The 16,675-nt window shown below is 40.3% G+C and overlaps 1 protein-coding gene across 5 annotated transcripts in view; it reads right to left on the bottom strand.

Moving 5' to 3' along the window:
• The window catches only part of LOC118363645 (fibroblast growth factor receptor 2-like), a 97,222-nt gene that overhangs the window by 73,888 nt on the left and 6,659 nt on the right, over positions 1–16,675 (bottom strand). The gene's annotated exons all lie outside the window — the stretch shown is intronic.

Below are 16,675 nucleotides of genomic sequence, written 5' to 3'. Positions count from 1 at the left end.
ATAGTTTTCCATACTACTTTAATTGCATTGTTATTGACTCTACGTTTCCCTCCATTGTGTGATCGAAGCCTGTGGAGCTGTTCCTGTTGCCTTCCACTAGGCCTGATACAGGCCTGGCGCTCAGTTTGGGAGCGAGGCCTCTATCAATCAACACAGGTGAGAGAGAAGGGGTGTACAGAAAGCTAATATACACAGAACTGAGAGGGGATGGCCATATACTATGACAGGCACCATCTATCACACACAGAATGGGGGGTGGGGCAGGACATTGTTAAATAACTCCAAATGGTGAACACTTGGAAAGGTATGCTTAAGTGTTACTTTGAGGTGTTGTATCTCTCTTCTCTGCTGTGTGTACATCTGTCCATCTTCATCAATGTCTCTCCTCTCTCATTCTTCTCTTTCACCTCCTTTTCCTCCTCCAATGACTCTGTTGACCTGACCCTGACCCATCCCTAAACCTGTTGACACCTTCAGGATTCACAAATACTCATGGGAACCATGAGGCCAATCCCACTTACACCTCGATACACACACTCCAAATTCTCTAACCATAACCCACACAGCAGATTGTGGCCATGGACCTTGTTACAATGCAGCATCTCAGTGGAGGTTGAGGGTTTGAAAACTACCACTGCATACTTTTCAGCTCATCCTCTTCCCTCTACACCACAGGAGGATGTGTTCTGATATGAACTCATCTTCCGCCTAGACACCTCTCTCCATTCCTACCACAGTCAAATCTCCCTCCCATTCTCCCCATCAAAAAACTATACAACACATTACAAATATTTTGCTGCGTTTTGTAAATGCAGATCAAAAATGCTTCTTATTGTAATTTCTGCACAGCATCAAACACATTTTTTGCTTCAGTTGCACTTCTCCACTTGGATGAGAATTCACGAAAAGGGCATTCTATCAAAATACAGCGCTCTGACTGATGTGTAGCTACTTCTCTTGTACTTTTCTTGGTGTAGCCAGCCTACTTTTCTCTGGTAAAATGCAAGATTAACTTTTAGCAAAACATTAGGAAATGTAGCTGGTTGCATTCTTTCTATGATAAACATTAGAAATATGATGGCCATGCATCGTTTTTTCATTGTCGCATTTACTTGTGTGGCTGTCAGCCAAATAGTGTTGCACTTCTGTTGTCATCTGACGACGATGAAGCTATTTTCTGCGGAATGTGTTGCACTAATGTCTTTTCTGTGAAGGAAAACTATAGTTGCACATCCGATAACTATTGATGCAAAAAAAACATAACTTTACTTTCAATACAGAACGCGTTCTCCTGTTGTGCTATTTACAAACATGTGACTAGCTCAACTCCTCTGGGGAACTACGGTAAGCTTCATAATGCAAAATAATGTGACAGGTGAAATGAAGAACACAATCTGTTTTATCTCCTAACGTATTGCACAAGTTGACTGCCGGTATTTAGCTACAAATATAAACATGTATTGAAACACGTTTCAAAGGTATTGACGGTACAGAAAAACCATCCCATTGGCTATTTCCAAATACCCCGGTATACGGTATACCGCCCAAGCTTAGTACCAGCCTACCTGTCAAGAGATGGGTCTCAGCTAAACCCTGCTTATACGACCTGTTGACATGTTGAGGTTTGACATTTTTCGGACATTTTTGATAATCCGACGATTCCAGACGTCATTCATATTTGGATATGCACACGTACATGATCAAATAGCGATATTCTTTGTTCTCTTTGTTATCATTTCAGCAAGCTAGCTAGCTTTCAATTAATTATCTAAATTGCACATCTATATATCAATGCATTATCTAAATTAAGGGCGCAAATTCGCCATAGAAATAGAAAGAATATAAACTCTGGTAATATGGATAGCCTAACTATTGAATGGTTTGAGCATGTATACGAATTTGCCTAAAACTTTAGAGGTCAAAACCTTTCATCTTGGGGTGACGGGGGGAACGGGGTTCTAAAATGCAATACGAGCACACAATTTTAGCATTTATATGACAAAGCGTGCAGGTTTCTCAAAGCAACGTTTGAGGATTTTACATTTTGTGGTCATCATCTTCAAAGTTTTTGCGCGGGTCACAAAAAGCTAAATTAACATGACACAAGCTGAAATAAATGTAAAAGGCTTTGAATATAGAAAGATTGGTATATGCTCAGTGCTCCATTAACATTTCACAGAGATACGCTTGTTTTTGTGAGACATTAAAGCGTATACTAAAATATGAAAATACTAAGTAATGTCTCATATACAGTGTTGCAAAAAAGTATTTTGTCAGCCACCAATTGTGCAAGTTCTCCCACCTAAAAAGATGAGAGAGGCCTGTAATTTTCATCATAGGTACACTTCAACTATGACAGACAAAATGAGAAAAAAAAATCCAGAAAATCACATGGTAATGAATTTATTTGCAAATTATGGTGGAAAATAAGTATTTGGTCACCTACAAACAAGCAAGATTTCTGGCTCTCAGACCTGTAACTTCGTCTTTAAGAGGCTCCTCTGTCCTCCACTCGTTACCTGAATTAATGGCACCTGTTTGAACTTGTTATCAGTATAAAAGACACCTGTCCACAACCTCAAACAGTCACACTACAAACTCCACTATGGCCAAGACCAAAGAGCTGTCAAAGGACACCAGAAACAAAATTGTAGACCTGCACCAGGCTGGGAAGACTGAATCTGCAATAGGTAAGCAGCTTGGTTTGAAGAAATCAACTGTGGGAGCAATTATTAGGAAATGGAAGACTTACAAGACCACTGATAATCTCCCTCGATCTGGAGCTCCACGCAAGATCACACCCTGTGGGGTCAAAATGATCACAAAATCCCAGAACCACACGGGGGGACCTAGTGAATGACCTGCAGAGAGCTGGGACCAAAGTAACAAAGCCTACCATCAGTAACACACTACGCCGCCAGGGACTCAAATCCTGCAGTGCCAGACGTGTCCCCCTGCTTAAGCCAGTACATGTCCAGGCCTGTCTGAAGTTTGCTAGAGAGCATTTGGATGATCCAGAAGAAGATTGGGAGAATGTCATATGGTCAGATGAAACCAAAATATAACATTTTGGTAAAAACTCAACTCTTCGTGTTTGGAGGACAAAGAATGCTGAGTTGCATCCAAACAACACCATACCTACTGTGAAGCATGGGGAAACACCATGCTTTGGGGCTGTTTTTCTGCAAAGGACCAGGACGACTGATCCATGTAAAGGAAAGAATGAATGGGGCCATGTATCGTGAGATTTTGAGTGAAAACCTCCTTCTATCAGCAAGGGCATTGAAGATGAAACGTGGCTGGGTCTTTCAGCATGACAATGATCCCAAACACACTGCCCGGGCATGAAGAGTGGCCTAGTCTCCAGATCTCAACCCCAATAGAAAATCTTTGGAGGGAGTTGAAAGTCCGTGTTGCCCAGCAACAGCCCCAAAACATCACTGCTCTAGAGGAGATCTGCATGGAGGAATGGGCCAAAATACCAGCAACAGTGTGTGAAGACTTACAGAAAATGTTTGACCTCTGTCATTGTAATCAGATAAACTTTTGTTATTGACCAAATACTTATTTTCCACCAGAATTTGCAAATAAATTCATAAAAAATCCTACAATGTGATTTTCTGGAGAAAAAAAATCTAATTTTGTCTGTCATAGTTGAAGTGTACCTATGATGAAAATTACAGGCCTCTCATCTTTTTAAGTTGGAGAACTTGCACAATTGGTTGCTAACTAAATACTTTTTTGCCCCACTGTATATAGACCAGGGATGAAAACCGGTGAGGGCCCAAATAGGTGACACTTTTTTTGTTGCCCTGAAACATGTAAAAAAAATCCCTGCTAGGGGGAAATACAGGTTTTAACTAATTAAACAACAAAGAATATGATCTACATGCTCAGTCTGCGTGTAAAATAAAAAGTCGATAAAGTGAACCTATCTCACAGCTAAAAAAAATGTAAAGAAAACAAACCAATGCAATTTGTTGCCTAGACTTTACTACAAATGACACTTAAGTATTGAGAAAAAACAATACACTATTACTGCAGTTAGCCATAACAGCCTTCATACAGTTGAAGTCGGAAGTTTACATACACTTGGAGGTTGGAATCATTAAAACTCGTTTTTCAACCACTCCACAAATTTCTTGTTAACAAACTACAGTTTTGGCAAGTCGGTTAGAACATCTACTTTGTGCATGACACAAGTCATTTTTCCAACAATTGTTACCAGACAGATTATTTCACTTATAATTCACTGTATCACAATTCCAGTGGGTCAAACGTTTACATACACTAAGTTGACTGTGCCTTTAAACAGCTTGGAAAATTCCTGACAATTATGTCATGGCTTTAGAAGCTTCTGATAGGCTAATTGACATAATCTTAGTCAATTGGAGGTGTACCTGTGGATGTATTTCAAGGCCTACCTTCAAACTCAGTGCCTCTTTGCTCATGGGAAAATCAAAAGAAATCAGCCAAGACCTCAGGAAAAAATGTGGACCTCCACAAGTCTGGCTCATCCTTGGGAGCAATTTCCAAACGCTTAAAGGTACCACGTTCATCTGTACAAACAATATTACCCAAGTATAAACACCATGGGACCACGCAGCTGTCATACCGCTGAGGAAGGAGACGCATTCTGTCTCCTAGAGATGAACATACTATGGTGCGAAAAGTGCAAATCAATCCCAGAACAACAGCAAAGGATTTCGTGAAGATGCTGGAGGAAACCGGTACAAAAGTATCTATATCAACAGTAAAATTAGTTCTATATCGACATAACCTGAAAGGCTGCTCAGCAAGGAAGAAACCACTGTTTCAAAACCGCCATAAAAAAAGCCAGACTACGGTTTGCAACTGCACATGGGGACAAAGATCGTACTTTTTGGAGAAATGTCCTCTGGTCTGATGAAACAAAAATAGAACTGTTTGGCCATAATGACCATCTTTATGTTTAGAGGGAAAAGGGGGGTGGTTGCAAGCCGAAGAACATCATCCCAACTGTGAAGTACGGGGGTGGCAGCATCATGTTGTGGGGGTGCTTTGCTGCAGGAGGGACTGGTGCATTTCACAAAATAGATGGCATCATGTGGTAGGAAAATTATGTGGATATATTGAAGAAACATCTCAAGACATCAGTCAGGAAGTTAATGATTCGTCACAAATGGGTCTTCCAAACGGACAATGACCCCAAGCATACTTCCAAAGTTGAAAAATGGCTTAATGACAACAAAGTCTATTGGAGAGGCCATCACAAAGCCTTGACCTGAGTCCTATTGAACATCTGTGGGCAGAACTGAAAAAGCGTGTGAGAGCAAGGAGGCCTACAAACCTGACTCAGTAACACCAGCTCTGTAAAGAGGAATGGGACAGAATTCACACAACTTATTGTGGGAAGCTTGTGGAAGGCTACCCAAAACATTTGACCCAAGTTAAACAATTTAAAGGCAATGCTACCAAATACTAATTGAGTATATGTCAACTTTTGACCCACTGGGAATGTGATGAAAGAAATAAAAGCTGAAATAAATCATTCTCTCCACTATTACTCTGACATTTCACATTCTTAAAATAAAGTGGTGATCCTAACTGACCTAAAACAGGGAATTTTTACTGGGATTAAATGTCAGGAATTGTGAAAGTTTAAATGTATTTGGCTAAGGTGTATGTAAACTTCCGACTTCAACTTCTAAATATTGCTCTTGGGAAAAAAACATCTTAAAGTAGAAAAAGACATTCTATTTCTGCTCTATTATAGTGGCCACTATGGTAGACATTGATTAAGTACAGGCTACAGACAAGAAATTAGTGAGTTGCAAAATAGGAAATATAGTTGCAAATAAAATTAAATGAAATGCAAATCAAATTAAATGAGTTGCAAAATAGGAAATATAGTCAAGACGTTGACAAGGTTATAAATAATGATTTTTTATTGAAATAATAATTGTGTCCTTCAAACGTTGCTTTCATCAAATAAACCTACATTTGCAGCAATTATAGCCTTGCAAACCTTTGACATCCTAGTTGTCAATTTGTTGAGGTAATCTGAAGAGATTGCACCCCATGCTTCCTGAAGCACCTCCCACAAGTTGGATTGGCTTGATGGGCACTTCTTACGGTCAAGCTGCTCCCACAACATCCCAATAGGGTTGAGATCCGATGACTGTGCTGGCCACTACATTATACACACAATACCAGCTGACTGCTTCTTCCCAAAATAGTTATTGCATAGTTTGAAGCTGTGCTTTGGGTCATTGTCCTGTTGTAGGAGGAAATTGGCTTCAATTAAGCGCCGTCCACAGTGTATGGCATGGCGTTGCAAGATGGATTGATAGCCTTCCTTCTTCAAGATCTCTTTTACCCTGTACAAATCTCCCACTTTACCACCACCAAAGCATCCCCAGACCATCAGATTGCCTCCACCATGCTTGACAGATGGCGTCAAGCACTCTTCCAGCATTTTTTTAAATGATCTGCGTCTCACGAATGTTCTTCTTTGTGATACGAACACCTCAAACTTAGATTCGCCTGTCCCATAACACTTTTTTGCAAATCTTCCTCTGTCCAGTGTCTGTGTTCTTTTGCCCATCTTAATCTTTTCATTTTATTGGCTAGTCTTAGATACGGCATCCTGGAGTCGCCTCTTCACTGTTGATGTTGAGACGGGTGTTTTGCATGTATTATTTAAAACTTCTTTGGGATCGGTGTCCCATCCACGGGACGGTTGAGCTGACGTAAGCTAATGCAATTAGCATGAGGTTGTAAGTAACAAGAACATTTCCCAGTACATAGACATATCTGATATTGGCAGAAAGCTTAAATTCTTGTTGATCTAACTGCACTGTCCAATTTACAGTAGCTATTACAGTGAAAGAAAACAATGCTATTGTTTGAGGAGAGCTTTGAACTTTTGAAAAGTTATTAATAAACAAATAGGCACATTTGGGCAGTCTTGGGCAATTTTGAACAGTCTAAAGCTTTGCGCATACACTGCTGCCATCTACTGGCCAAGATCTGGGCTGTCCCTGGGCTGGAATAATACATTATGGCCTTCCTCTTGCATTTCAAAGATGAAGGTACAAAACAATACAAAAAAACTGTAGTTTTTTTCTTTGTATTATCTTTTATCAGATCTAATGTATTATATTGTCCTACATTCCTTTCACATTTCCACAAACTTCAGTCTTTCCTTTCAAATGGTATCAAGAATATGCATATCCTTGCTTCAGGGCCTGAGCTAAAGTCAGTTAGATTTGGGTATGTTATTTCAGGTGAAAATTGAAAGAAATGGGCGGATCCTTAAGAGGCTGCCAGTTGAGGACTTGTGAGGTGTCTGTTTCTCAAACACCCTAATGTACTTGTCCTCTTGCTCAGTTGTGCACCGGGGCCTCCCACTCCTCAATCTATTCTGGTTAGAGCCAGTTTGCACTGTTCTGTGAAGGGAGTAGTACACACACAATTTCTCAAATAGAAAAGCCATCATCTCTCAGAACATGAATAGACTGACAAGTTTCCGAAGAAAGTTCTTTGTTTCTGGCCATTTTGAGCCTGTAATCGAACCCACAAATGCTGATGCTCCAGATACTCAACTAGTCGAAGAAGGGCAGTTTTATTGCTTCTTTAATCAGGACAACAGGTTTCAGCTGTGCTAACATAATTGCAAAAGTGTTTTCTAGGATCAATTAGCCTTTTAAAATGATCAACTTGGATTAGCTATAAACTATCAAAATAAAGAAAGTTGCACACTCCATGTATAATCTCCCAGCAATTTAATGGGTATTAACCAACGTTTCGGCATAACTGTGCATTCCTCACCCTGAGGAATATTCACCGTTAGTAAGCACCTCCACACAAACTATTTTTCTGGGTGTGCCCCAGCTCATTTAAAAATAAATCTACTATTAAACTTGGATTAGCTAACACAACATGCCATTGGAACACAGGAGTGATGGTTGCTGGTAATGGGCCTCTGTACGCCTATGTAGATATTCCATTAAAAATTAGCCGTTTAAAGCTACAATAGTCATTTACAACATTAACTACGTCTACACTGTATTTCTGATTAATTTGATGTTATTTTAATGGACATTTCAAAAACAAGGACCCCTAAAGTGACCCCAAACTTTTGAACGGTAGTGTATCTTGTCTGCTAAATTAAAACAGGCCTACAGCCTATGGGATCGTGCATAGCCAGATAACATACTGTAGGCCAACTCATATTCTGTTCTTCTGAAATACATTTTCTGGTCAGGGACAGAAGAGATTATTATGATCACCAATGTTCCTTTTTAGTGATGACTTGTGTTTACCTAAATCTTTGTGTTAACTTGCTGGGACAATTCAACAAATGACAGAGCACACCTTTCAATTACCATGCTGAGTATTGCTTTACAAAAGACTATTAAAGGTGGCAACTATAAAGCCGATACTCTACCAGATCTGGATCTCCTGTTCTTCTATTATTTCCCAGTATGACCAATTTCCCTAAAACAAATATGTAGTTCTGTGATTTGTAACACTGTTGTTTCAATGATGAGTCAGTGTAAGGACCGATGCTGGAGACGAGAAGCAAGTACATGGAGTGAACATTTAATGGAAAACGGACAAGAAACAAATGTAACGACATTGATGCTGACACGGGGAACAAACTGAGGAGCAGACAGATATAGAGGGGCAATCAACAAAGTAAAGAAGTCCAGGTGAGTCCAATGAGTGCTGATGCACGTAATGGGCGGCCTCTAGCGCCAGAGAGGAGAAGCGGGAGCAGGCGTGACAATCAGTCTAGGTTAAATCATTATTTCTGGTGGCAAAAATGTGCCAAATCCCATGGTTTTTAAGATGAGATCAACCAAACAGAATGTTTCATCGTTGTTTCAGTCAATTTCAATGAGCATGTGAACATTCTAACATGTCTCAACCTTTCTTTATCAGCCTGCAAAGATTCTATTGAATAGACTCCCATACAACACGATTTATAACATTTTGGGAGAAGATATCATATATCAATTTGATCAGGGGCTTGCAGGGAACAATATAATACCATCAAACCTTTGCCACCCCAAAGTGGCCAAACTTTTGCTCTGGCCCATGGACTGACTACAAGGATAAGTTTGATGTCGGACAATAACAATAGAATGATCATGATGTAATGCATGCCAAAGACGGTAAGATGAAAGGCGACGTTCATACTGGGAATTTGACGGGACTTTTAAACACAAAGCCAAAATCATAACTAGGTCAGTTGACGTAAATAAATGTACAGGCTTTGTCACAGGCAATACCTTTCAGATATAGAAAAAAAGTAAGCAAAAAGTTTGAATGCTAAAGTTGGCTGGTTTTTGCCTCTGTTTAAATGGATCTCTCTCTCTCCCCCTCCTCTCAATTCAATTAAATTCAACTCAATTCAACTCTCCCTCTCTCTCTGTGACAGTTATTATCAGCGTGGCTATCACTCCTCTCCTCTATTCATTCACACCATCCTGGCAAGAGGGAATTATGCTCTATGAGGGACTGTGGCAAGAGGCTGCAACCAATTCTCACACCAGAACACACTTGTCTATCTAGCTGCATATCTTTCTCACTACATCTGTCCAACTGTCTGTCATGTCTGTGAGCAGACTAAGCACCAACAGTAACATTATCTAAGGAGCATGAGTTGCGTACATAAAGAGCAGTGTGATCTTTCAAATATTTGTTTTCTAAGTGTGTGATCATAAAAACAGGCACTGCTGTAAAACTAGCTAGCTCTTCTATGCCATTTCTCTCTTCTGTAGTTTAGTGAGAGGAGAGGAGTGAATAAAAAGGTTTGAGACAGTGACAGTCTGTGACACCTCATAGACATGCTGATAATAACTGTCACCTGGAGAAAGAGAAAGAGGGAGAAATATCAATTTCAAACAGAGATGAAAACTTTAGCATAAACTTTTTGCCAACATTTTTTGTTGCGTACATAAAGATGTGTGTGATCATAAAAACAGACACTGCAGTACTACTATTATTTTAAGAACAAATTCTTATTTACAATGACGGCCTACCAAAAGGCAAAAGGCAAAAGGCCTTCTGCGAGGGCTTTGATTCCAAATTAAAATAAATAAAATATAGGACAAAACACACATCACGACAAGAGAGACAACACTACATAAAGAGAGACCTAAGACAACAACATAGCAAGCCAGCAACGCATGACAACACATCATGGTAGCGACACAACATAACATCAACATGGTAGCAGCACAAAACATGGTACAAACATTATTGGGCACAGACAACAGCACAAAGGGCAAGAAGGTAAAGACAACAATACATCACACAAAGCAGCCACAACAGTCAGTAAGTGTCCATGATTGAGTCTTTGAATGAAGAGATTGAGATAAAACTGTCCAGTTTGAGTGTTGTTTGCAGCTTGTTCCAGTCGTTAGCTGCAGCGAACTGAAAAGAGGAGCGACCCAGGGATGTGTGTGCTTTGGGGGCCTTTAACAGAATGTGACTGGCAGAACGGGTGTTGTATGTGGAGGATGAGGCCTGCAGTAGATACCTCAGATAGGAGGAGTGAGGCCTAAGAGGGTTTTAGAAATAAGCATCAAACAGTGGGTCTTGCGACAGGTTTACAGAGATGACCAGTTTACAGAGGAGTGATGAGGAGCATATAAGGAGCATTGGTGGCCGAATGGTAAAGAACATCTAGCCGCTCGAGAGCACCCTTACCTGCCGATCAATAAATGATGTCTCCATAATCTAGCATGGTCATCTGAATCAGGGTTAGTTTGGCAGCTCGGGAGAAAGAGGAGCGATTAATTTAGCCTGCAGCTTTGACATGTGCTGAACTAGCTAACTATTCTCTCCCATTTTTGTAACCTTTAACTAGGCAAGTCAGTTAAGAACAAATTCTTATTTACAATGACGGCCTAAAAACAATGGGTTAAACTGCCTTGTCCAAGGGCAGAACAACAGATTTTTAACTTGTCAGCTCAGGGATTTGATCTAGCAACCTTTCGGTTACTAGTCCAACACTCTAACCACTAGGCTACCTGCCGCCCCAAATGAGTGAGAGGAGAGGAGTGAAGAGAGAGGTGTGAGTGGGAGGACTAAAAGTCATAATAAACAAGTGTACACACACACCTCACAAGCTATACTATAGAATGCATACTCTCCCCTCTTTCTGTGTCCACTCTACGAACCATTCTTATTTCCCTCTCTCTAGTCTAATTCTCCATTATTTCCTTTCAAATTAAAATTCCATCAAGCTTTATTGTCATGACAATGCAGTGCTCTGCCAACTGCCTTCCAGTGGCGTCCATGGCAACGGCCCTCCGGCCGAGCATTCGGTACCCGCCAGGCACACACATACCACCACCAACCCTCATCAGACAGGTATTGGAAGAGTGACAAGAAGGCATTTTTTGCTGCATTGGCCAAAGGAAACAACAGTCCATATAACGTTAATACACTTCAACAGCAGGTAGCCTAGTGGTTAGAGTGTGGGTCAGTAACCGAAAGGTTGCTGGACCGAATCCCTGAGCTGACAAATTTTTTAAAAATCTGTCATTTTGCCCCTGAACAAGGCAGTTAACCCACTGTTCCCCGGTAGTCTGTCATTGTAAATAAGAATTTGCTCTTAACTGACTTGCCTCGTTAAATAAAGGTAAAAATAAATGTAACAGTAACTAGGCCTAATGGCAGGCAAGCAGGGGCCTATAAAAGTCCATTGCATAGAAGAAGCTATCAGTCTAACTGCATGCCACATTGACAGCAGGACTCAGGACAGTTTGTTTAGTGGGAGAGTTTAGCTTCATAGCCACTGACACACAAACAAACACAGAAACATGCACACACGCAGACATGCAGGCACATGCACGCTCACACGTACACACGCATGTAGAGATTCACACAAACACACAACATGTCATTAACAGACCAGAGGCAGGAAGGCTCATACTTTTACAACCTGGATCATTCTGTTGTTAAGATATCACTAAGTTTGAGTCCTATGACCACTATCTCTTCTCATGTAACCACCCACTTACATGCAATAACATCTGGTTCTTCTTATTCAAATTGAACGGGCCATCACTATGCAACTGAATACCTGAACATTGATTTTAGAGAGCAGTAGCAATCTTCTACTACTCCAAACTACTGTAGCACAGGGTATCAGAATGTTCCTTCCTGCTATACTAGCCTTACAGGTTGGAGTCCTACAGTATATCACTAGCTGAAAGGTCATTTTGCTATCATAATGAGTAGCAATCAATCAAAACTAAACACAATGGCGTGCTTTTCATGACAATAGCTTGACGTGTCCATGCATATTTACATTGGCTTAGCCTGACTAACCCTCAGTCCAGAGTGAGGACCATAGAAATATAATGAATATATTGTATTTTTTTAAGGTAATGGTTCCGTACTCCACACACATTTTTTTTTTGTATAAAGCTTCATTTGTTTTATAAAAAATGTATCTCACTGCATCAGAGATAGCATGTAGGACCTTCGGAGTGAGATGGAGAACATTCGTCAACAGCCCATGCTCCCTATAAGAGCAAAGGGCTTAAATAAAAGTAAGTCAAGGGATACACAGACGTTTCATTTAAAAGCCTTCTTCAGTGGGAGGTAAAGAAACAAGCAGCAGAGCTATCATGGGTTCATTCCTCGTTCAAAGCAAGCGGTAACACTGATATGTAATCTATGACAATTACCACTCCCCTCCCAGAGAGGCAAAGAAAGACAGTGGTTTAGGCACTTGTGGCCCCAGGGAGCTCTGGGGTTCAGAGGGGGTGGGGCTAGGAAACACTACTGACAAGACAACCTCTGGGGGGTAACTAAGAGAGGAAAAGAGACACCTCTTTTCATGTTCCTCTGTTTATGTCTGTACAGGTGATGGGCGGGACACTGCCGCAACCACAACCAATCAGAGCAAGAGAGACGAATGATTCACTCTCATATGACCCCAATAGAAATAAATGGTGCAATCTTTGGTGGTTTAAAATGTAGTGTATTAAATTGTGTGTGGCTGCAATGTGTTTTCAAATGGCCAAATAAATCCAATGAAAAATACACAAATGCCAAAATAGATTCTAAATTTACTGGTGCACACACACACACACACACACACACACACACACACACACACACACACACACACACACACAAACATCACCACCTTGGAATATTACCCCTGTGGTTGACCAGGGTCAGCTGACAAAAACTGATCTGGAATCAGATATTGGGGATGCTTTCTAAACAAGCCCCCGACCCCTGCCCTGTTGATACCTCATCATGTGAACCCCCAGGTTCAGCCCAGTTAATCCCCGTCACATAACTTCCCAAATTCTCCGTAATCTCCCCTATCTGAAGGAAAAGTCAGGAAAAGTCCAATATGCGCAAATACTCTTTAAAGAAATGTTCCTGGGTCTCCCAAGTGTCGCAGTGGTCAAAGGCACTGTATCGCAGTGCTAACTGTGCCTCTTTGTGGCACCTGACCACATGACTGAACAGTAGTCCAGGTGCGACAAAACTAGAGCCTGTAGGACCTGCCTTGTTGATAGTGCTGTTAAGAAGGTAGAGTAGCGTTTTATTATGGACATACTTCTCCCCATTTTAGCTACTGTTGTAACAATATGTTTTGACCATGACAGTTTTACAATCCAGGGTTACTCCAAGCAGTTTAGTCACCTCAACAAGATCATATTCCACATATCACAGTGAGTGATTTGTCCCAAATACAATGCTTTAAGTTTTTGAAATATTTAGGACTAACTTATTCCTTGTCACACATTCTGAAACTAACTGTAGCTCTTTGTTAAGTGTTGCAGTCATTACAGTCGTTGTAGTAGCTGACGTGTATAGTGTTGAGTTATCCGCATACTGGCTTTACTCAAATGCCAGTGGCATTTCGTAAGTAAAGATTGAAAAAAGTAAGGGGCCAAGACAGCTGCCCTGGGGAATTCCTGATTCTACCAGGATTATGTTGGAGAGGCTTTCATTAAGAACACCCTTTGTGCTTTGTTAGACAGGTACCTCTTCATCGACAATATAGCAGGGGGAGTAAAGCCATAACACATACGTTTTTCAAGCAGCAGACTATGATTGATAATGTCAAAAGCAGCACTGAAGTCTAACAAAACAGGCCCCACAATATTGGTATCATCAAACCAATCATCAGTCATTTGTGTAAGTACTGTGCGTGTTGAATTTCCTTCCCTATAACTATGCTGAAAGTCTGTTGGCAATTTATTTACTGTAAAAAAGCATTGTATCTGGTCAAACACAGGTTTTCCAAAACTTTACTAAAGGTTGGTAACGGGCTGATTGGTCAGCTATTTGAGCCAGTAAAGGGTTTTTTACTGCTTGTTGGTAGCGTAATGACTTTTGCTTCCCTCCAGGCCTAAGGACACACACTTTCTAGTAGGCTTAAATTGAAGATATAGCTAATACGAGTGGCAATATCGTCCGCTATTATCCTCAGTAATTTTCCATCCAAATTGTCAGACCCCAGTGGTTTGTCATTGTTGATAGACACCAATAATTTTTTCACCTCTTCCACACTCACTTTACGGAATTCTTGTCTTTCATAATTTGGTCAGATAAACATGGATGTGTAGTGTCAGCGTTTGTTTCTGGCATGTCATGCCTAAATTTGCTAATCTTGACAATTAAAAAATCATTAAAGTAGTTGGCAATATCAGTTGGTTTTGTAATGAATGAGCCATCCGATTCAATGAATGATGGAGCTGAGTTAGCCTTTTTCCCAAAAATATAATTGAAGGTGAAGCACCTTCGTTTTACTATCATTCTTTAAGTCCTTTATCTTTGTTTCATAGTTTAGTTTCTTCTTCTTTTTATTCAGTTTTCTCAATTTGCAGTATGTTTGCCAATCGGTTGTGCAGCCAGACTTATTTGCCATTCCCTTCGCCTCATCTCTCTCAGCCATACAATTTTTCAATTCCTCATCAATCCACAGAGTTTTAACAGTTTTTACAGTGATCTTCTTAATGCCCCAATATCTCTGTTCCACATGTTTTCTTTCTAATTAATCCAAAAGACTGTGGAGATATGGTATTGTGAGGGTGAGGGTACGTGTAACCCTTTACAGTCATATCCATATACAGGTTGAAAATGGCATATATTGGGCACTGATAAACAGCTAAATTGTAACTTAGAGGCTGTACAGTAACACACTATACATGACGTCAGAGCTCCGGCTTTGCACTTCACAGCGCTGTATGGGTTTTGACCTACAGCCGTTCTGAACTTGAGCACCTCGCACGACAAGAAATTGCCCCCATCCTTCCGCTAATTTCGCAACTTTTGTTCATTTTTTGTTGTCTGAGTGAGGCAAATGCTGTAAACTCAGAAGACTATGTGTTTCGAAAGATGATGATGACATTGAGGATTATAATAAATATCGCTTTGATGTCATACAAGCAAGCCAAACACCCGTGAGTTCAAATGTGCACTTCAGTTCAAAGTTTATGATCACTATGTTTGATGTACATTTACAAGATGACATGGTGTCATACCCTTGGTTGTTCTGAACAGAACGAGCCTGTTTGTCTATTGTGAAGAAAATTTGCAGTGGCACATGCACCTGAATGCACTCATTACTCCTTTCTATGCCCACCAAAATGATGTTTCCCTGAATTGCATTGTGAAAGCCTAACACTGTAAAATCATATTTTATAACTTAGCTAGTCATGTTGGCAATAGAACACGCTTCAAATTATGCCCACCTGACTCAGATTGAGAATTATAATGGACCGTTTTTGGATTGCGTAAACAACAAAAGTATTTGTGTGAGGGTGGGGGTGCAGGGTTGTGTTCCAAAAAAACGAATACAAATACTAGTTCCTTAAGGCACAGCTAGGAGAGCTAGACAAAAGTACATTATAGTCATAAAAATGCATTGAAATTACTTGGAAACTCTATATATGTTGGAGAGGTGTGTGGCCACTTGGAGACACAAGTTAGTCCTCTCACTCAAACCCTTGTCCTATTTTTGTATTTTGTTGCACCAACCCAACATTTTCCAGGAATCTTCTTATCATGTAACTGAATGTATCCAGAGTATTTTCAGATTTCGTAATCAACAAATGTGAAAAGTACTGTAAATGTAAAATTCACATAAAATCAACATTGTAATGTTTAGATTCAGTCTTGTGTCAGGTGAACTTTTGTGCCCTCAGCTTTTCTCTAATAACTTCCAAAAATCTCAAACTGTTCCCTTTCAATTGCTACCATGGTTATGCAAATGCTTTTCATATTTATTCTGTAACAAACATTTCAATTTAACCTTATCCATATAGGCCAATTCCCACAAGTATAAAGGGATTAGGTTAAATCAATTGGAGAGTACAACTCAAAAGTGCCAGCCCTACTCCTCTCCACCCTGAACCACAACTATCACCCTAACAGTGTACAATAAGTGGTACAATACAAGAGCTAGAGGGCCAAGGAGTCTTACAGCAAAATTACCTCCTGAGCTGAAATAAAAGAGCACAGAAATGTTCCATACACACAAAGAGCTTATTTCTCTCAAATTTTGTGCAGAAATGTGTTACATCCCTGTTAGTGAGCATTTCTCCTTTGCCAAGATAATCCATCCACCTGACAGGTGTGGCATATCAAGAAGCTGATTAAACAGCATGATCATTACACAGGTGCACCTTGTGCTGGGGACAAT

Source organism: Oncorhynchus keta, chromosome 3 (assembly GCF_023373465.1).
Source record: "Oncorhynchus keta strain PuntledgeMale-10-30-2019 chromosome 3, Oket_V2, whole genome shotgun sequence".
Taxonomy (NCBI): domain Eukaryota; kingdom Metazoa; phylum Chordata; class Actinopteri; order Salmoniformes; family Salmonidae; genus Oncorhynchus; species Oncorhynchus keta.
Note: the sequence above shows the minus strand (reverse complement) of the source record. Positions and strands in the feature narration are given on the sequence as shown.